The following is a 13697-nucleotide window of genomic DNA, read 5'->3' as shown; positions in this document are numbered from 1 at the left end:
ACTACACTACACACCACTACACACCACTACACTACACTACACTACACACCACTACACACCACTACACTACACTACACTACACTACACTACACACCACTACACTACACTACACTACACACCACTACACACCACTACACTACACAACACTACACTACACAACACTACTCTACTATACACACCACTACACAACACTACACTACACTACACTACACTACACACCACTACACACCACTACACTACACTACACAGCATTACACTACTCTACTATACACACCACTACACAACACTACACTACACTACACTACACTACACACCACTACACTACACTACACTACACACCACTACACACCACTACACTACACTACACTACACACCACTACACTACACTACACTACACTACACTACACAACACTACACTACACTACACTACATACCACTACACTACACAACACTACACTACACTACACTACACTACACACCACTACACTACACAGCATTACACTACTCTACTATACACACCACTACACAACACTACACTACACTACACTACACAACACTACACTACACTACACTACACTACACTACATACCACTACACTACACAACACTACAATACACACCACTACACTACACAGCATTACACTACTCTACTATACACACCACTACACAACACTACACTACACTACACTACACAACACTACACTACACTACACTACACTACACTACATACCACTACACTACACAACACTACAATACACACCACTACACTACACAGCATTACACTACTCTACTATACACACCACTACACTGCACTACACTACACTACACTACACACCACTACACTACACTACACTACACTACACTACAATACACACCACTACACACCACTACACTACACTACACTACACTACAATACACACCACTACACACCACTACACTACACAGCATTACACTACTCTACTATACACACCACTACACTACACTACACTACACTACACTACACTACACACCACTACACTACACTACACTACACTACACTACACTACACTACACACCACTACACTACACTACACTACACTACAATACACACCACTACACACCACTACACTACACTACACTACACTACACTACACTACAATACACTACACTACACTACACACCACTACACTACACTACACTACACTACACTACACTACACTACACTACACACCACTACACTACACTACACTACACTACACTACACTACACTACACTACACTACACACCACTACACTACACTACACTACACTACAATACACACCACTACACACCACTACACTACACTACACTACACTACACTACAATACACACCACTACACAACACTACACTACACTACACTACACACCACTACACTACACTACACTACAATACACACCACTACACACCACTACACTACACTACACTACACACCACTACACTACACTACACTACAATACACACCACTACACAACACTACACTACACTACACTACACACCACTACACTACACTACACTACACTACAATACACACCACTACACACCACTACACTACACAGCATTACACTACTCTACTATACACACCACTACACAACACTACACTACACTACACTACACTACACTACACATTACACTACTCTACTATACACACCACTACACAACACTACACTACACTACACTACACAACATTACACTACTCTACTATACACACCACTACACAACACTACACTACACTACACTACACTACACAACATTACACTACACTACTATACACACCACTACACACCACTACACTACACAGCATTACACTACTCTACTATACACACCACTACACAACACTACACTACACTACACTACACAACATTACACTACACTACAATACACATCACTACACAACACTACACTACACTACACTACACTACACAACATTACACTACACTACAATACACATCACTACACAACACTACACTACACACCACTACACAACTTGACACTCAGCTGGATAAACCTTCAGTAATGAGTGAGGAGTTATAAAGCACTAATGAACGCGTCACTCTTCACCGTCGTGTATTTTTGCCATGACTCCTTTTCAAGGCATGTTTTCAGTGTGTATGTTTTCAGTGTGTATGTTTTCAGTGTGTATGTTTTCAGTGTGTATGTTTTCAGTGTGTTTAACTCTTTTCAGGGGAAAGTGTATCTAATCCATGCTCAAAGAGTCTGGAAGCCTCCACATGACGCTGCTGGGTGAATTTGCATGTTTATTGAATCGTGTGTTCATTTGCATATCAAAACCTTGCGTGAAGAAGGAAAACAAAACAGAGTAGAGTCGATGAAAATCGAGTTTTATCAGAAGAATTTAGAATAAATGATAGCATTTCTTATAGAAAGAAAGATCCCAGTAACTATTGGCCTGTTTAAAATAGTCAGTGCGTCTGTTTATGTATTCATTATATAGCAGCATGGCTGTCATTGAAGGAAATCATGGTAGTGAGTATCAAGAGACAAGAAGGAAGTGGTTACAAATAGAATAATGATATTACTAATGATGGGACAAACAAAACACCGTGATTGGTCATTGGAAAGCAGTGGTGATTAGTTGTTGATTGTTTGAGAACAATGGTGATTAGTGATTGATTGTTGAGAACAATGGTGATTAGTGATTTGCTGCTGGGAATAATGATCACTAGGTGAGGGAAACAGTGCTGATGAGTTATTGGTCATTTGATTGGTCTTTGAGAAATGTCTCATTTCAATTAGTAATTGCTCATTGGGGAAAAGTGTTGATTAGTAATCAGTCATTGGGAATCAGCGGTGATCAGTGATTAGTCATTGGGAAGCAGTGGTGGTCAGTGATTAGTCATTGGGAAGCAGTGGTGGTCAGTGATTAGTCATTGGGAAATCAGTGGTGGTCAGTGATTAGTCATTGGGAATCAGTGTTGATAAGTGATCAGTCACTGGGAATCAGTGGTGGTCAGTGATTAGTAATTGGGAATCAGTGTTGATCAGTGATCAGTCATTGGGAATCAGTGGTGATCAGTGATTGGTCTTTGGGAAATATCTGATTAGTGATTGGTTGTTGGAAACAGTGGTGATCAGTGATTGGTCACTGGGAAGCAGTGCTGATTGTTTTGCAGGGAACAATGATGATTAATGATTGTTGGGATTAGTGTATGGTGACAATGATTAGTGATTAGTGATTGATCATTGGGAATGAGAGAGAGAGAGAGAGAGAGAGAGAGAGATTATCAGTAATGTTGTGAGGGTTTTATTTAGTTATGGTCTGTGCTGTCTACTATAATATCTGGTATGGGTGTAGCTTCCTTGAGTTCTGTACCATAGCTGACATCTGATGTATTGCTCCTTCACATTACCAAACCCTAAGGCTTCTTATCCAATAACTCAATGAGAAACAATGCAACGTTTTTCCGATTCCAATAGAGGAGCGAAGAGTAGATGTGTTCAGAAAAAAATCCACCCACAAAGAGTACACACTGCTGCTTTGCACATTTCTTATATATATATATATATATAGAGAGAGAGTTCAGAACTCATTTTTAAGGTTTAGTGATATCACAAACAACACAAAGCTTATTTTTTCCTGTAAGAACTGGAATCATATCATGATGTTTTTCTTTTTACATTATTGCAGGTATTGCGGCATTTGGCAGTTTTTTGTATTTCTAAGCCAACTTACATGAAAAATGTACGACTTCAGGACAGCAACGTTTTCTGCTTTTGCAGAGGGACCGGTCACCGAGGCCTGCCCCTTCAAATATTCACTATAGAATGAAATGTGTTTCCTAGCTTTGCAGTAATGTTTGTTCATTTCTGAGCTGCGTTTCTATGTGCGATGAATCATGGATCCATAATTAAGGCTGAGGTACTGGAGGCCAATCTTTAACCAGGTCACATGCAGGATTTAGCAGTATGGTAATGCAGGAACATGATAAAAGTCATATCACAATTGCACCATGCAGAAGTGATTGCCATTCTGTCTATATTGTGTAGCCCCTATTTAGGGGCGAGATTGTGTAGACTGTATGCTTTCACATCCAACACCAGCTGCGCTGCCACAGCCAAATAAAACAAGATGACAGCCTACTCATGGTTTTGACTGCAATTCAACCACAGTGTTTTAAAAGGTGACTTTCCATCCATGTCAGTTTTTATATTTAACCACTGGGTGGGTGTTTCTGGTTTCGTAATCCCATAGCTGCATTCCCATTATGTGCATCTGCTTTATGTTTGGATAGTTGGGATAGTTGGCGTAACTCATGTGAATCTGTTGCACCCTTTGTTTATAAAAGTAGATTGCAGCAACATACCAAAAGAACGTAAAACCTATGCCGGTCCGCCCAGATTACACATCGTACATACAGTCATGTGTGATAGGCGGTTCTCCTTGGTGGCTATCTCTATGGCCATCCGTCATATCCTTTGTTTGCTGATGAAGGTGCTGTTTGAATTTTAATGAGCAGGACAGCTTGGATGACGTTCTTTGCCCAAGAGGAAGTGCATGGCATTAGGATGTCAGGTATCTGTCAGCAAGCCGTCAAAAGGCCTCGCCGTGCCTCGGATAATGCATTCAGGAACCAATTCAGGGAACCTCCTAAAACAGCACGGTTCTTCTCAGTGTTTGTTCAGGTTTGCTCCTGATTATGCTGGCTGTACTCGACTTCCTGTCAGAGGTGGGCATTAAGGTAAAAATATCCCATCACTCAAACACTTGGAGACGTTTTTACGACACGCATGAAGTCACCAAAGCAGCAGCATAACATCTGCACAGGAACGAGAAAGCAAAAAAGACAGGTATGGATATAGGTTTTAACATCAGCGCAGCTACCAGTTGGCTGTTGTCATAGAAACACTGGCGATCTCGGGAAAAGCAAAACATGACATCATTTTTTGCAATATCAATATCACGCTGTCAGCAAGCGTCTAATTAATATAAGCTCACCTCCATGGTTTGTGCATTTTTAATAGGAAAATATTACTATTGTGCTTTCTGTCTAGAGATCTTTATGTGTCTTGGTGTCCACAAAGACAGAAAGTTTTTGTTTTTTAATATTCGAAATTGCAGCCTGCCTGACCTATTCTATTTCTCAGGGCAACTATTCTTATCCCAGTGATGGCAACCGCATACTGGCTACAGTAAAGCTGCAGGTTATGTCTGTAGACAACACAGAGAGGTGTCCTCCACCCACAGCTCCAGTGCCAGGAATCCAGGAGGAGAGAAGAGGCTAGAGTCCGTTATTGCTGTTGGCTTCTCGTCAGGGGTTGGATATTCAATTAGCAGGTTATGATCTCATGTAGGGTGAAATGTTTTATGCGAGCGTGGCCCTGGGGCTGATTGATTAACAGTTTTTGTACTTGACATCACTGTAATTTATTTTCCTCTGCCAAGGGGACAAGAAGAAATGGCCGTGGTGCTGAACTTTTATTTTTACCTAGTAGACAAAGTTGAAGATTAAAGTTTTCCGGGATTTATATCACTATTGAGGGGAAATGATTTCCCAGTCGACTCATAAATACGTTGATTTTGAATCCCCGATGACTTCTGTATTTACTGAGGCACTCCATCTTCTGTCATTATTCTGCATTCTTTTGCACTGTTATAACCATACGCATTCAGCAGCGAGTGAATCAGTGGAGATGAACACGGTAGGCTATTCCAAAACACATCCAGCATTTTAAAAGAGAATTTCTAAAGAACAGACCTCCTCAGGTTGCTTAGTGTGATATGAGTGAAGAGGGTTTGGGATTGTGTGTCCAGTCATGGTCCGTGAAATGTGACTCGAGAAATCGAAGATAGAATTAATGCAAACATGCAATGCAATGCAGCTATGCAAAGCAGTTGTGGTAAGGTTCAGCTTTCCTAAGTGACCTACGTAAGTGCTCATGACGGTGGAATTTGCTTGATAGTTGAAGCTTGAGAACATTATGCGTTCGAGCAGAGCAGAGCGTACGGATGAGGAGGTGAAAGTGTTGCACAGAGTAAACACTAAAATGCTGCTGCATTGATCTCATTAAGTCTAAATCCCACCTGCACTGCCATCAGCAGGAGGGTAATGTATGCAAGTGTTAAATAACTTAATAAGTAGACACAAATGTTGATGAAAGGAGATTCAACTTGAAATTAAAAACAAGTCGATTCGGAATTGCATTACAGAGAAATCAATCAACTCGATGAAGATGAATGTGATGAAGATCACATTAATTCAGAAGATTAATATGCACGTCATTGTGAGTGGATTTTTCCTTTTCTTTTTTACTTCATTTACATTTTTAGACAATGTCTGCATTTCAGACCACAGATTCCTTATTTGCTTTCCTCATTTACTTGCATATCCACGTGGAAGTGGATGCAGATATGCATAGGCAGAGTAGCGCAGGACAAGCACAAGGACAGAAGGAATATGGGGATTATTCTTGCTTTATATAAGGGCAGTGTCCAGTCATGGAGGATTTGAGCATATTTGGTGTCGTTAACATTAGCAGTCCTCATTATTTCTCCAGGTCCGGGTACTCTACTCTACAAAAGTGGCTTTTGTTGTGTTGTTTCGTTACAGAAGTATGACGAGATACAAAATCAGATATGAGTGGTTACAGTGGATTAGTAGTGCAAAGCAAGGCAATGGCTCCCACTTTATGCGCCTCTAAGTCAGCTGGTGTTGCTGGGATGAAACACGCATTACAATGGAAGTTAAACTGCTGTATTTTTAATCAGCCTAAATAGACCAAGAATAGACCTAATATAACATTGCCTCAAATTTTAGAGCCGTACACTCACACATCAGCATCATGAAAACTGTGATCAGTTGCAAGAAAAAAGAATATTGAATTGTTTTAGACTGATTTATTAGAGTAATATGTATTATATTAACTCATATTAACCAAAAAGGAGAGCAGTGTCACTTTTCTTTTTTGCCTTAAGCTCTAGTCAAAATGCATTAAATGTGGTTTCACTGAATAAAGAGATGATTTCATGCGAGTCAGAGGAGTTGGGTAACAATACTACCATGATTTTATTTCTAGTATTTGTGTTTATATAATATCTAATTGTAGCTTCTTTTTCTCAGATGAGCTTATGAGTTTCTTTCTATTGCATCATTAACAAATAATGTCACTGTCTTGGTTCTGTTGTTATAGTTTCCAGATTGTTCAAGAAAACACACCTTACAGTAGCACAGTCCTCAGTATGATGTGTTGTTTGGTCTTCGTGTGAGAGGAGAGAGGACTGTAGGATGAGGTCTCGCAGCTTGGTATGCGGAGAGCTGAAATAACTCATTACACACAGTCCATTCAGCTGAATTGCCACGATGATATTTATTTCACAATGAACATAAAATATTCTAAGACCCTCTCAGACCACCTCAGTCTCCTGAATGACCCCCTGCTGGATGTTTGGATTTGGCTGAAAGGGCCGATCAGAAGGCAAGGTCGGGACAGGTCATGAGATGGCCTTAACAAACTCCTTCAGGGAACGATCATCCTTTTTGTCTGTTTTTGTGTCTTTGTCCTCTAGTGTGACAAAACACATCAATGACCGTGTTACTGGCCTCTGGTTGCTTTGCAACAGACGATACAGAAGAATGGAGGTTACTGTTTCACAGGCAACAGAACAGAGCCTACAAGTGTTTTCAGTAAAACGTGTTTGGTGCCTCAACACACTCCTCACACCTTCATTGTGTCAGTTTAACACAAAGCTCAGCACCCAGCTGAATCCGACAGTTCCTAACGCTTTTATTTTACAGCAGAAGGTCAGTGGTGTCAGCTAAGAAGAATAGCACAGATGTTAGGAGAGTTATAACTCTCGAACAGAGAACAGAGAAAGCTGTTCTCATTGTTTCGTCTGCTGGGAGACTAGCGAAAGTCTAAAAGCAGGGTCAGAACTGACCTGGAAAGTATTATTCAGCCAGTCATGTGAAAAGCAATGCAAAGAGTACGACTTTGGAAGTGACACGAGGCCAGAGTTCATAATTAAAGCCACCTGTCTCTCTCTCTCTCTCTCTCTCTCTCTCTTCTCTCTCTCTCTCTCTCTACACACAAACCTTTGTCTCCTAGTTTATTTGCAGGCTATGATAACCGGCCTTCAAATAAAAAGGGTAATTTTCTGTTGATAATGTTATCTTTTGTCCTGTCAGCCTGTGTCTCGGTTTGTATTATGTCAGCGTCAGACGCTGTGTCCCCTGTGAAATTAGTTTTCACTCAGGTTTTAACCTGCTGTCATATTTTAACGTCCTACATTTTCGAAACACGTCTTCCCACGGGTCAAATAATTGATTCCATAGCTGTAGCCCAAAATATTCATACGGTGACAAAGCCAAAATGTTCCGCGTGTACATGTTTGGAGAAGCGAAGTGCCTTACTACACTGGCCTAAATCTCCAGCTGCTAATTTGTCCCCCTGTGGATATGAATAGGAGAAGGATTATTTGGCTTGAAAGGTTAGAGAGAATGAAGATGCATATACGTAACAAATGTCAATATAGATGTTAAATGGCTAATTCGTCATTGATTTTATACTCCTCTTCAGACTAGATTAGTTTTTCACAGGGTGCAGGGCTGCGTTTAGAGATTAACATCATTATTTTTTTTCTGTGTTACTCTTGGTTTTTAATCCTATCTAAAGCCTATAATCTTGGGAACATCTTGGTCATATGTAGGAAAAGTGGTTTCGCAGTTATTCTTCTGTATGGAAACAAACCAGGAAGCGTTCATTTTCTGTCACCTTCTCCCAAACCCGGACCAAATTCAGCTTTTGACTTTTGAAGATAATAGGCAGGATGACATCTACACAATTTTTATAATGTCAGGACCACAAACTCCCAGAACACACAGCGGCTTACAAACATGACCACCCCAGAAACCACGGCAGCTTATTCATTCACAGTGACCAGACTATTAACCATGCACCTATATTTACAGACCACGGACGTTGTGTTGCGTTTTCGCGTTTTTCCCGTGTATGCTATACAGGTTTGGATTGTTTGCCTGTTGATCTGTTTACGTGTTTGTTTTGCCTAGTGTTTTCTGTTTGCTCATCGCTTAACCCTTGGCTGTGTTTTGACTTCGACTTTGCCTACGTTTTGAATACCTGAGCCTTGACTTTTATTAAAACTCGTGAACTGCATTTGCATTAATCTTGATGCAAATAGTTCCTTGAATAGTTACAGCCTCTATACATTTTATGGTCATGTGACCTTCTACAGATCAAGCACAGCCTTTGAAGCTTCAAGCCGTAGAAGAAGCTTAAACAAATATTGAATTTTCTCATTGTTTCTTATTCGTTTTCACTTCTTATTTTTAATTTAGTTATTTATATGCACAGTCTTAATGAGGACAAGGTTTAGGGTTTGATTTCATTGTATGCTATATATATATATATATATATATATATATATATATATATATATATATATATATATATATATATACACAGGATCGACTTATTCCATTAAAATCATTACAGAGATCCTCCAGCAGCTACTTTAATGCCATGTCTGGAATTCTTATCCTGTCCGAACAGTATTTATAACTCTTGTGCCGACAAAATTTTCATGCATTTTTTTTCCCAGAGATGGAAAATGATAGGCATGCCATCTCTTCTGGTATCTCTCCAGGGACTCATGAGAATGTTGTGTGATTAGAAGAGCATGCAGAACTGTCAGACCTACAGTTCGTTTCTGTAGAAATGCTAAGATCTGAAGAGCCTCTGTTTGAGATTTTCTGTAGCTCAGGTCACTTTCAAGCTCGGCCAGGTCAGGACCGCAGCTTGTGGGTCAGCACACCATTTTACTCCCCGTGTGCTGGAGCATCTCACTGCGCCTTAAGTAACAAATAAAGGCCACCATTGTTGCCTCCTGCTTTGGCCGATGGATTCCAGGGCTCAAGAGAGGAAATCTATCCATAGCGCTAACAAAAGCGAAGCCACATACCTCTGAAAAAATCAGCCAGGGATCCTGGGAAAGTTTCTACCAATCTTAGGGATTTTTTTTTTTTTTTTTTTTTTAATGGAACACGATGCCAAATCACATCGTATTCATCTACTGTGTTCTGCCTCTGCGTGTGGGAAATGACGCTCCAAACGGCGTGACCATTCAGTCTGTTACGTTCCCGCTGAGAGTCTTAACAGTAGAACAACACAGGGGAGCTGTGATTTCCCACAACGCGAAAAGAGTTTGAAAGAGTGTCTTTACTCCAGTGCCAGAGAACTATTACTATTCCGAGAATGGCCGTGGGTGTCAACAAGACCTTCTTGTCATACAGTGTCTGAAAAAAAAAGTTTGGAGAGTCTTTAGTGCTCCTCTCTGAGGGGAACAGGGAAACCCTCCGCTGTGTGGTTCTACATAGTATGTTTAAGTGTTCCTTTACACTTTAAATAGTGTCTCCTTGTTGTTTGTGATGTACCCTTAGATCGTTTAACCTTTAACATGTATCTCGTACCTAAAATTGCGGATACAGCGTTCCTTCAGGTAAATTAATGGACAGATATAAGACAGATATCAGCATTCCTGACTGCTTCTGCTCTCCGGACCTGCCCAATCCCATCCTTCAGGTTCAGGTTGGTGTCTCATCACTGCTGCCCAACATAGACAGCCTGGAGATACAAGGCACTGCTGTGGATAGTGCAACTTAGAGACCATGGAGGTGACTTTGAACTGCTGCTGTCACTGTCAGATTTGCACTCGAGTCTTTGAATGTCACTGGCAGAAATTATGCTGATTCTCATACACGTAAGTTGCTCAAAGGCTCCTGCTTACACAATTGCAGTTGACTCTATAGTGCACAGTTATAGAAGGGAAATTATTTATGATGAGCATGAGTTTCCTTTTGAGTCTGGATCCTCAGTAAGTTTCTTGCTCATGTTGTGTCTGGGAGATTTTCCCTGCTACCGTCATCGCTGGCTTGTTCATTATGGATAAATAGGAATATAAAATTCAAGCTTTTCAATTTTGACATTTTGTATATTCCTGTTATAAGTACTATACGAATTAGATTGTATTGATTCGTAAGCCTGCTTCACATCCACAGTGTTTAGTTCACTTGATGTCTGGTGCGTTTTTTTCTTCTTCTCTTTAGTGAGGTTTGTTTATGTTAGACGAGAACACAGCAATCACACTCACATGCAGACCAGAACAACCAGTCCGGGACTGTCTGAGCCAAGCGGTCTCGCTCTGGTGCCAGTCAAAGTCTACTGTGGTTAGATTGCAGTGAGAGAGCAATTCGATCCTGAATCAGTCCAACTGCTCAAAGTGAACCAAACATGCTGTGTATTTAGAGTTGTAACATTTATCTGCAGATGTGAGCTGTTAAAGTGAGGTGGAAACTGAGGCCAAAGCACAGAGCTGTAGTGCTGCAGTGAAGAAGAAATACTCTATATGATACTCAGCATGTTTTAAACTAGCTATTTCTATGTAGATACTTTTTTTTTTTTTTTAGACGTGGCTCTGTTTTCTTCTCTTAGTTCCGAATGGTTTTGGAAATGAGTTTTATGCTGGTGGTTTTAGCCTCACTCAACCCTCAGGACAAATGTTTTGCTTTTTGGTTTGTTTAATTACGTGTATTGAGATAACTAAGCATGACAAATAGCAAAAGGATCGAATTTTGCTCCGATTTTTATTATTATTTGTTTTAAATATCCACTTCTCTGTGTAAGTGGTAAAGGTACAAAAGATGTACCCCTGAGGGTAGATAGTTTAATGGCTTTTTTAGCGGTGCTACATGGAGACTTTGTTTTCTTTGTTGTTATAGCTAACATCTGCCTCTTATTTATGCAAGGGAAAATCTTATTCATTTTCCTTCTGGCCATATAAACAGAGAACACAATTGTAGATTTATAAGAAATCATGTAATCATATTATAAATCATATATTTTACATAACCAATTTGGGTAATAATAAAAGAACAGTCATCCGCATCTCATCCTAACGTTAAGCATTATCTAGCCTCTATACGAGCTAATTCTAATGAATCCAGGGTTCTACTGGAAGCAGTATTGGAGCAGATCATGGCTCCTCCAGTTGTTGTTGCTGCTCATGCCTTCTTCCCACAGCCTGAGACTTTTCTCCGAAAAGCAGACAACCAGCAATTAGCAGTGAGGAAACAATGCTCTGCAGAACTCCTCACAGTGAGGCACGTTATTTCAGAACTGCAGAGAAAGGCCCAGATTCACGCTCAGTCACTAAGACTTTGTTTATATCGAGATCATTATTTAGTGTGGCATCATGTCGCATGCCTATGCTGTAATTAGCGTAGGCAGCCAACGTTGACAGCTTCTCTCTTTTTCTCTCCCTCTCTCTGTGCTTTGTCTGCAACATTAGACAGAATGTACGCTCAAGGCTTTCGCTGTGTAGTGAGAATCGCTTTAACATTTGCACCTATTTTAATTCTTGATTTATATTTCGAATCTCAGATTGGGACGTCACGATTCGCCCGCAGTCCTTATGTCACCTTTAATCTCTGTGAGTGATCTGCGAACAATAGAACACTATGACATTCAAGATTACCTTTTTATTTCCTTTCTTCAAAAACATTCTTCACGTCTGTCCTCTGGCTAGGGCTGCTGTCTCTTTGAATAGCCTTCAAGTCTCCCGGCAATCAGCCACTTGCTTTGAAGTGACAAAGGAGACGTACTGTAGATGTTGTTAACGCAAGCGTGGAGAGAATAGCAAAATAGCAGGTTTTCTAAAAATGACTGGAGTCAGTTTTAATGGCGTCGGGTATACCTGAGCAGATTCCTAAGCTGGTTTCACTGTGTCACACACCAATCAGCAAGAACGTTTAAACCACTGACAAATGGAGTGAATAACGCCGATTATCTTGTTACAGTGGCACCTGTTGAGGGTGGGATATATTAGACAGCAAGTGAACAGTTAGTTCTCATAGTCGATGTGTTTGAAGCGAGCACACAAAAGGAAATGAGAGACTGGCAAAGGCCAAATCGTGCTGATTAGATGACCCTCCAGAATGACAGATCACGTGGGGTGTTCCCAGTGTGCAGTGGTTAGTACCTACAGGGATGACAACCAGTAGGGTAGCTGCTGGTGTGGTCCGATCCCACAGAAGAGCTACTGTAGAACAGGTTTCTGAAAGGCAATTATAAAAAGTGCATCAAGGCTTGCTGTGTATGGAGTCAGAATGCCCATGCTGGTCCTTGTTTATAAGTGAAAGTGCCTACAGTATGCAGATGTGGTCGCTTAATGGTTAAGTGATGGAACTACTGATCAGGTTATGTGCTTGAATTGCAGGTCCATGATGCTGGCATTGCTGGGCTCTTGAGCGATTGCTCTGTTTTATTAAAAAAAAATATATATCTGCCAAAATGTAAATGTAAGCATCATAACTGTGGAAGGTGGCCTGGTCTGTTGAATCACATTTTCTTTTGCATGATGTGTACAGCTGGATGTGTGTGCATCGCTTACCTGGGGAAGAGATGGCACCAGGATGCACTATGGGAAGAAAACAAGCTTGCAGATGCTCTAGGCAAGGTTCTGCTGGGTCCTGACAATCATGTGGATGTTTCTCTAACATATACCACCTATTCAAATATTGTTGCAAGCCAAGTACACCTGTTCATGGCAAATTCCTAAGCTGCTTAGACTGTGCTATGCATCACCAGTGTTATGTCAGTCGACATCTGTTAGAGTAATAACAGTCACCTTAGTTTCACACCAAAATGAT

General features: G+C 40.6%; 1 protein-coding gene across 3 annotated transcripts in view; it reads left to right on the top strand.

Annotated features, from left to right (window-relative positions):
• mid2 (midline 2) overlaps positions 1 to 13697 on the top strand; it is a 123529-nt gene that overhangs the window by 2532 nt on the left and 107300 nt on the right. The window contains exon 1 of one of the 3 annotated variants that reach the window (XM_058396684.1): positions 2235 to 2259. The exons of the other annotated variants lie outside the window; for them this stretch is intronic. The gene's annotated coding sequence lies outside the window, so the exon portion shown is untranslated. Of the gene's footprint in view, positions 1 to 2234; positions 2260 to 13697 lie in introns of those variants that run through there. 3 annotated transcript variants of the gene reach the window in all.

This window comes from Hemibagrus wyckioides, linkage group LG08 (assembly GCF_019097595.1).
Source record: "Hemibagrus wyckioides isolate EC202008001 linkage group LG08, SWU_Hwy_1.0, whole genome shotgun sequence".
NCBI lineage: Eukaryota > Metazoa > Chordata > Actinopteri > Siluriformes > Bagridae > Hemibagrus > Hemibagrus wyckioides.
This window is presented reverse-complemented; position numbering and strand designations above follow the sequence as displayed.